Below are 9999 nucleotides of genomic sequence, written 5' to 3'. Positions count from 1 at the left end.
TAGTACTCGAGTTATTAAGTTCTTAGGGGACTTTGTGCCTAGTGACCTAAGGCTTTTATAGTCTAGGATCCGTTAACCTAACGCTCTTTACATGAGTACTATTATAAAGTCTTTTGTGGACCTCACTCATTGCACGGTCAAATAAGCATACTTGTCTTATTTTATTGTGAATAAAAGCATGAATCCATATAAAACTCCAATATAAGAATTGAAGTGTTATAAGTTATTTTGAGTCTAGCTTTTATTTTATCTATAACCTTGAGATTGCTTTGATTAGTAGTGAGTCATGATTATTGATCTAGTTGCGATAGTATACCTGTAACCATTTGCACACATGCACGCATCTGGTTTGTAGGTTGATTTGTGGGGTTTGATTGATCTTTATGCGAATAAATGCATTTTTTAAGATGTTGCTTGTTGATTGGTTTAATTATTCTATTGGGGATCGATGCATTCATTTAGTAACATTCATGCATTTTTATTTCTTATTCTTTGAGTCTGTTTATGTTTGAGGACAAGTATCGATTCAAGTTTGGGGGTATGTTGAGTGGCATTTATGACACTTTATTACACTTCGTAAAGCTTTGAATTGGTGTATTTTTACTCAAGTTGTTGGTATTTTTACGTGTTTTTCTAGTATTTTTGCATTTCAGGCATTAATCTGGAATTCAGGTGAATTAGCATTGATTTGATGCTAATTTGGTGTTTGGATGGTGTTGGAATAAAGACTCGTGAAAAGACCGGCTCAAATCAGCAAGGAGAAGAAAAGAAATCAGAATTTTGTTCAGGAGGACGGCGCGCCCGCGATGAAGTAGCGCGCGATTGCGCCCAATGAGCAAAAACTCAGCATGCCCGCGCAGGTCAAGCGTGCGGTCGCGCCAGGTCGGGGTAGTAGAATTCTGTTTCTATTGGGATTTTGAGAGTTTGAAGCCCTGGTCAATTTTACAGCATATATATACGTAAATAAAGACGTTTTTTATAAGGAGAGACGTACCAAAGCTAAGGAAAAGGAATAAAAACACCATAGAGCACAATTCAATCAAGGCGAAGAAGATCTAGTTTATTCTTGTGATTCTTTGTTTTAAGTTGTAACTTTGGATGCTAGTTTTCTTATTCTTGAACCTTTACTTGTGTTTCGTATTCGGTTTATTTAAGTATAAAGACTACGCTTATTATACCATGCTTTCATCGGAACCCATGTTGATGATGAGTCCGATTATGGGCTAATCGTTATCGTGGGGTTCTAGCGGATTTGTTTATGGATTTCTATAGTTGATTTGTTTCGATGCCTTAGTGTGTGGTGATTGTATGATATCCTAGTATTGATTGTATTTATTCGTCTTATGAGCGTCACAAACTTATAAGATAGTGTGTTAATTCTTAATGAAGCGAAAATGAATTTAAGGATTTAGAACTTGCCATGCTAGCATAGGTTCATGTGTTATTGTTATGCATAATTCGTAGGTAATTTTAACATCTTACTTGCCCTATGTAATCTCGATAGATAACTTGTGCATTAAACCGTTATGTTGTCAAATTCTATAGACATATAGGGTCTCAATATAATTGGTATCTATTTAGCTTCTATCTCTTTTGTGGATGTCTGGTAGTATGGTATTCGTGCAACGAAAGTTGGCATTTATCAGTTTCGTGTTATCTGATTAGTGTCATCACCATTACATGCTAAGGTTAAGAACAAAAAGGCTAATCAATGAAGTACTTAATGAAGTTAGAATCCCATGTTCGTGTTATATATTATTCAATTCTCTTTACTCTCTTTAGTTAATATTCTCTAGTATAATTCTCAATAGTTAATCGTAGTATAATTAAAATTCAAATTGTTATTTGTCTTAGCATTGAATAATAGCCATATCATTATTGCATAAGTGCATAAATCACAAAGTTAATATAAGCCTGTACCTGTGGTGATAAATAAGAAAGAAATAAATAAACTGAACATCCTTAATGGATGTATAAAGAAGAAGCTACTCGGCTAGAAAAAAACTTATATAGGTCATAATAGAATTGTGTCTGCACGCGAGGCACCACGTGCAAATAGAAGTACGAGCTCTTCCATTTGTCTGAGTTACTCGGGTCATTGTGAATTAGATTTTTCTTGTTATAGCACGGCCAAACAGAAAGGTATAAATACCCAAAGTCAGTGGGAGAATGATTCAAGTTGAGGAAATAACTCAGCGGCCTAGCGATCAATGGAGGTAATCTTCTCTTATGATACAAGATGTATAAGAAAATGGCAGATCGATACACATTGGTATTGATTTGAAGCATTTGAGCTCGTAGTACTCGCACACATCTTTAATGAATGGATGACGGGGCGAAGAAATACAAGCCTAAGTAAAAAAGTGGAAAGGACCATGCGAGGAACCCGACCATCATTCTCATGGTGGTTGAATCTCTAGCATCTCATGTGGGGTCGTGGCAGAATTACATGATCCTCGATTGGAACTGATCCACGGCCTCAGCCAAGCTCTTTTGAGTAAGGGAGGAGGCGAGGTCGCTACAAGAAAAAACTTTCACCTCGTCTTGTATTGTGGTTGAGCTCTCCTCTCTATCTAGAATTATTTACTTCCTAAAAATGATCTCAACCTCGAGCTCGGGCTGGGCTGGAGAATCATATGGCTCAGGAGAGGCCTCGGAGACCTAACTATAATTGTAGATATTAACTTAACTTGTGACGTTTGCTACCTCCTCGCTTCTAGGGGGTCATATGAAAATGCGAGCCATCCTCCCCGCCCTCCAGTCCCAGTATGGGGTATTCCTCAAATATTGGCTTATTTTCGCTATTAGTATCATAATAAGTGTTTCCCAAGTCGCTTTAAGTGGACTCAGAATCAAACTGAAGGGGGTCGAGGGCTGAGGTCGCTGCTTGCTTAAGACGAGCCTCCCTCTCCTGAACCATCCCTTTAAGAATCTTATCAGCTCGCTCTTGATCAATGCGGGTAGGCTCGCGTCTAAGAAGATCTTCCACCCCGAGTGAGCTAGGGATATTTGAAATATCTGCAGGTATTTTCCTCCAATCATAGATATTGGTCTCCCTGGTATAATCCTCGGCATTAGGGTTGAGGTGAATATTTAGCGAGCTGGAGCCACTGGCTCGCATCGACCTCTCAATCATGGCTATATTCATGGCTCCTTCTGGGTAATGGCAGAACTAGGCGAGATGGGAGGCGGCCATAAATGGAAGTCAGCTCGCGCTTGAAATCCTTGGAGCCTCGTTACTCAGGAGGGTACTGATTGAGAGGAGAAGGAGTAGGCGAGGAGTGAGTCGGGCTCGAAGAAGAGCGAGATGAGGCGTAGGAGCGAGATGAAGGCGCACTGGACATCTGTACAAGATGGTGAAGGTCAATGTATGCCCCTATGAAATAAAAATAAACGTGAAAATGAGTTAGTGTCCTTGTATCACTCAGGAAAAATGGGGTCGCACCTATAAATCTACACAGGCAGGTGGGCTCGCATCACGATTCGTGAGTGTGTATGCATTAAAGATGGGCTCGCATCGAACATGTATTATGTGTTTGTATGATGTATAAAATGGATGAACAAACAACAATAAAAATGCATGATTTTGGATCAAAGTGGTACCTATAGATGATTCGAATGAAGATCCTGAAGAACCTGTCGCCGGAGAATATCACTGCTGATAAACTGTCCTAGCGGTGATGATTATTTCATCGTGGTAGATCCTTGAGCAAAAATAGCAAAGGTTCCTTACTTTCCTTGACAAAAGTGAGAAATAAAAAGTAGGATTCTCATATTTATAGGGTATAGGAGAGAGAAAATGATAAGGACAAGTGTCATCATCTTGGGGGATGACACGAATCTCAATGATAGTTGTTATATAGCTATAAACCATTTAGAGGGCGTGAATATTAGAAAAGTACGAGGCACCCAGACTTGTGCAGCCTCATCAGCTCGCATCGCTCACGAACAAGTTTATGATTTTCTCAATTAATTCTCCTTCATGAAATTAATGAATGAAGCGACCCCGTGGGATCGCATCGCCATCGTTAAGTGAAGTAAAAAGCTACTTGTAAAAATTCCTAGCCCCCAAAATGTGACCAGGAATTTTGGGTTACTTGTTATGCCCATTTTTGGGCATGTGTCCTGAGCAGTTCCCCACGAGCATAAAATAGAGTTGGGCCTAAATTTATGGAAAGTGGAAGCTGGGCTGATAGGACCGCACTTTGACTTATCTGTTAAAGAAGTAAGCCTACAACATGATAATATTTGAGAAGACCCCTATATATAGGTCAGTCAAGTAATAATAGGCCCAACGAGTCGGGCTCATGGGCTCACTGCACATGAATATGACATATGGGCCCAAATAAAAAAGACCGATGTTAGATCTTTAAAGAATGTGTGCTAGGCCGATGGGCTCGTATTCTCCTATTCTTAAATTTGTGGGTTACATGCCCGCTAAGTAACAATTATTTTGTTAAAGTCATCAGCTCGCATCACTGAGGAATTGGACTTAAGGTTAGTTAAATGGAGGTCTGCCTCATGCGAGGTGGGCTCATGAGCTCGCGTCTAATCAAATAGGATGACTTGGGATTCGTTGGTGGTGAGTTCGCATCGCATGGAAAGGCCACGCGAGCAAAAACAATTTAGTAAGGAGCTAGCTTGTTGTTAGACGGGGGAGAGGCCAGACGGGCTCACCCCACAGTTTTTTATGTAATTCTTGTTGGCCGAGGTGATCATGCCGACTCGCATCTTGTAAGTTCTAGCTTCATTATGGATAATGACTCATAGGCGGTTGCGTTATTCATGAATTTCGGGACCAACATGAGACATTCCTCTAATCATGAGAAGAAATGCATGAATTCCGCGAGATTATAGGAAACGTATGGGGTCGGTTGAGATTTACGTAATTGATTGGCTGAAGACGTGACTTACATATGGGCTTGGGCTGCATGGGTAGAAAAATCCTAACCCTATCTTAGTAACTTGTTCCCCAAAAATTACGTGAGGCTTGATCCTTATGAATAGGGTACGTAGGTACTTGTATAAGATATGAGTTGACGCTTGACGAAGAATAAAGAAAAACTTATTATTTCTTGAAGAGTCATTATACAAGCTCAGCCACCATCATACACAATTTTCCTCCGCCCTAAAACACCACCCTTAATCTTTATTCCGGCCACTAACCTCCAAAATAGTACTAAACAAAATTCTCCCTTTAACAATAGCTATATTCATCCTTATCACATCATTAAATAACTATAAATAAAATATACGCTGATTTGCTTTAGATAAAATTTAGGAGAGAGAGACACAACTTTATTAAATTTGTAAATATTTGATTGTGAAATAAAAATAATACGTGTTTATTTTAACACCAAAATACATATTTTTGTCGTAAATTATATCAAATACCTATAATAATTTTAGTTTTAACATTCGATTTGCTCAAACGTTTGCATTTTTAAATAATTAGCAAAAAAAAACATTCCAAGACACATGACATGTGTACATGATCCAATCCTAAACAACATTTTCAATCGATCTCCAACACCTACTAACTTCCACCTATGGCTTCTCTCTGCACTCCTACAACTCCATATATCTCTATTCTTCATTCCCTAAACCCCAAATTCTCTATCAAATTTTCGCTAAACCATCTACTTAAATTTCAAGAGAACAAGTCGCAGATTAACCACATTTCTCCTCAATGCAAAGCTGCTCAAATTCAAGAAGCTCTAGAGTGTCTTTCCAATGCGGGCCCCAATAATCTCTCAAATAAACCCCAAATCTATGGAGACATTCTTCAAGAATGTGTGTATCAACGAGACTTCTTATTGGGTCAGCAAATACATGCAAATATTATCAAAAATGGTGAATCTTTAGCTAAAAATGATTATGTAGAGACAAAGTTAGTGATTTTTTATTCTAAGTGTGATGCTTTAGAGGCTGCTAATGTGTTATTTAATGGGTTTTCAGAACGTAATGTGTATTCTTGGGCTGCAATTATTGGGCTTTATTGTAGATTGCATTATTGTAATGAGGCTTTGTTGGGTTTTTGTGAAATGTTGAAAGATGATGTTTTGGGTGATAATTTTGTTTTGCCTAATGTTCTTAAGGCTTGTGGTGCTTTAATGTTGATTGGTTTTGGTAAAGGGGTTCATGGGTATGTTTTGAAATTGGGTTTTCAAGATTGTGTTTTTGTTGGTAGTAGTCTTCTTGATATGTATGGGAAATGTGGTGTTGTTGGTGATGCGGAGAAGGTGTTTGATGGCATGTTTGTGAGAAATGCGGTGTCGTGGAATTCGATGATTTCGAGCTGTGTTCAAAATGGCTTGAATGAGGAAGCAATTAAGATTTTTTATGATATGAGAGTAGAAGGATTTGAACCGTCTCATGTTACGATGGTTGGATTTCTTTCTGCTTCGGCTAATATTTGTGGCGTAGAAGAGGGTAAACAAGCTCATGCAATAGCATTGTTAAGTGGGATGGATTTAGATGATATTTTGGGTACTTCGATTATTAACTTTTATTCAAAGGTTGGTTTGGTTGATGACGCTGAGGTCGTTTTTAGTAGGATGCTGAAGAAAGATGTTGTTACTTGGAATTTGCTGATATCATGTTATGTGCAGCATGGTCAGGCTGAGAGAGGGATACATTTGTGCCGACTAATGAGGTTGGAAAATTTTAAGTATGACTCTGTTACACTGGCCTCAATATTATCGGCTTCAGCTGAACTGAAAATTCTTAAACTTGGTAGAGAAGCACACTGTTATTGTATTAAAAATGACCTTATATGTGATGTGGTTGTTGTTAGTAACACTGTTAATATGTATGCTAATTGTGAGAGATTCAATATTGCGAGGAAAGTTTTTGACTACGCCAAGAAAAGAGATCTTGTGATGTGGAATACAATTATGGCTGCTTATGCAGAAATTGGAATAAGTGGCGAGACCTTGAGCTTGTTTTATCGGATGCAGTTAGAGGGGGTTCCACCAAACGTGGTATCATGGAATTTAGTAATACTAAGTTTATTTAGAAATAAACGTGTCAAAGAGGCGATGGATTTCTTTACAGAAATGCGATCCCTCGGGATCGTGCCTAACCTAACAACGTATACTATGCTTATCGCTGGTCTGGCTAGAAATGAATTAGGCCGTGAGGCAATTACGCTATTTTGTAAAATGCTAGAAGAAGGAATTCAGCCAAATGATGAAAGCATTATTGGTATACTGTCATCTTGTAAGCTTACTGCATCATTACGGTGTGGAAAGGCTGTTCACAGTTACATATTTAGACATAACATTTTGTTAACTGCTCCACTTGCAACATCTCTTGTGGATATGTATGCTAAATGTGGGAATTTAGGTCAAGCAAAACTGGTGTTTGATATGGCTATACCCAAGCAAGCCCTTGTATAATGTAATGATATATGGTTATGCATGGCATGGATGTGCTAAAGAGGCTCTTGCATTATTTCAACATCTGCTGGAGGAGGGTATTGAACCAGAAAGCATAACATTTACCGAAGTCTTATCAGCGTGCTGCCATGCATGGTGAACTAGTGAAGAAATGCCTGGAGATTTTTACTGATAAGGTCTCAGAGTTTCATGTAAATACCAGTATGGAGCACCAAGGTTGTGTGGTTAATCTTCTTTCTAGGTGTGGTCATTTTCATGACATCTCAGTTATACCTGGTAGAGATCATAATGAGATTGAACTTGAGGGGAAAATAGAAGAGTACTTGACCAGTCTGGAACCAAATTATTCATAAACTATGTGGCTCTTTCTAAAGCTTATGCTGCTGCTGGAATGTGGGATGAGGTGTCAAAATTAAGGGTTTGAGTGAAAGATAAAGACTCCTTGATGCATTTTCAGATTGGAGAAGAACTGCATGTGTTTGTTGCTGGTGACAAGAATCACTCCAAAACAGAAGAAATTTATGCTGTATTGGCTTTATTTTGATTAGACATGCAAATGATGGACCATGAATCATATGATTATTTTGTTAGTGAATCCAAAGTTCTCTATTATCGACCAAGGTTATTTAGCGCTGAAATACGACCAATGTGATTCAAACATTCAGGACATGGATTATATATGAATGCCGTGTTTGTAGTGGCAGTGGCGGAGATGAAAGCCTAGTAACAACTGTTAAATAAAATTACCTGAAGGAGCTGTATCTTAAGAGGCTTAACAAACCCTGTTGTGGTTTAATTTCTGAGATTATTAGAATGTTAGGTTCCTTAGGATTCCTAGAAGCTAGCAAATCATACTAACTGATGTTTATTTTGTAGATATGTAATAATTCTATCCTCGTCAAAACGATCTTTTATTAAATATAGTCTGTAGAGAATAATGATTATGATTACATAATCGGTTCATCTTGTTATACCATTGGGCGATGATGTCATATCAGGACTACCGATCCTTGAAAGTTTGCTTGATACATCACTTCTTCATATTGTGGTATCCAGTACATTAACAAAATAAAATTCTGAAAGAAAATGTCTGCAATTTTATCTGGTTGATATAGAGAGTTCAAAGTTTTGTGATGAATAGCAAAATGAATCCCCTATATATAAGGGATCCGGTCCAGGACAAACGATTGTTGCAGCATAACATACCGTAATACAAGGGGGCATCATTAAACGTATAGCAGAATCATACTGACTGTGGTATGATTTGCAGCTAGGAATCGTTTGTCATGGATCGTTTCTGGTCTCCCTATAAATAGACGGTGAAAGCAGCCATGAAACCTTGATATTACTGATAAACTAAGGGCCTATCATAGAGATGAACATTTGAATGGCCCGAGTTCTGAAGACCACCTCCCCCCATGTGCAAATTTTAGTGGTTTACTTTCAACAGCTGGTTCAACAGGAATCACAAATATAAACTACTACTCTGAGTCTGACATCTATGTAATGTTATTATTTCTTATAACTTTTTGACACATTTTCCATGAAAGTGGAGGTGGGTTTATATGTAAGGTCTGCTTCTACTCTTCTAGTCTAGTCCTTGCGTTTTTGTACTCCTTCCTTCCTAACAGAACAGAATTACTGATGATAACGAAAGATTAGAGAGACAATTAGATCATTATTAGCTTTGTAGTCGGGTGGTACCATCTATTCTCTCGTCGACAAAAGGTCTAGGATTCAAGTTTTTTGTGAAGATAATTTGCGTAAATGTGACTCTACGAGTATCTAAGTTTCTGCAGAAAGAAAAATTAAACTAAACCGATTACTCATTCACAAAATCTTATTCGTGAGGGGTTTTGATGTTCCCTTTAAAAAGTGCTGCGGATTATATTCACATATACATATCATGCATGTGGAAAAAAGCAAGTCATTTTGCTATAACACTGGACCACTATTGAAAGCAGCTGGACGTGCAAGCAAAGAACAAAGTGAACTATAAGTTTCATATTGAGGTGGGGGAGACTGGAGAGGAGATATCACAATTATTAGACATTAGTAGCGTTCTTGCTTGCAAGTTTCGGTCCATCAAAAATCATACAATTAATTACTTTACGTAAAAATCTAATAATTGACATGCACACCCAAACCTTCATTACAGGCTACAATCGACAATTTTCTTGTTTTATTTTACACTGTCATCTATATTCATTGTGCCTTAGCTGAGGTACTGTCATCTATATTCATTGTGCCTTAGCTGAGGTTCATCAGACCCTTGTTTATTACTGCAGTGAAGATACATTTATAATTTAGTTGACTTGTAACTGTGACTTTCCCACTAAAAATCTGTATTTGATTTTTGATACAAGGATAGCTGCGAAGTATTAATGTTCATAGCTCAGTAGCTCAACTGTATTTTTCTGATTCTGTTCCAGCAAGGAAAGATACAAAGGGGGTCATGTAGAAGATGCCAACTACCTTTAGTTCCGGAGGAAGGAGCATATAATTAATTTAGCATAAACTTGTCTACCTAATAATCGTTCAAAAGTTCATTTATGGGAACGTGAGTTCTCTCATCGTGATGAACTTTGATATCATGTTA

The 9999-nt window shown here is 38.0% G+C and overlaps 1 pseudogene; it reads left to right on the top strand.

The window, feature by feature from the left end:
* Window positions 1–5496: 5496 nt before the first annotated feature.
* On the top strand, window positions 5497–8686 carry LOC141720589 (pentatricopeptide repeat-containing protein At5g55740, chloroplastic-like; annotated as a pseudogene).
* The last annotated feature ends 1313 nt before the right edge of the window (window positions 8687–9999 follow it).

Source organism: Apium graveolens, chromosome 4 (genome assembly GCF_009905375.1).
Source record: "Apium graveolens cultivar Ventura chromosome 4, ASM990537v1, whole genome shotgun sequence".
Lineage (NCBI taxonomy): Eukaryota > Viridiplantae > Streptophyta > Magnoliopsida > Apiales > Apiaceae > Apium > Apium graveolens.
The sequence above is the reverse complement of the archived record's forward strand: the minus strand, read 5'-3'. Positions and strand labels throughout refer to the sequence as shown.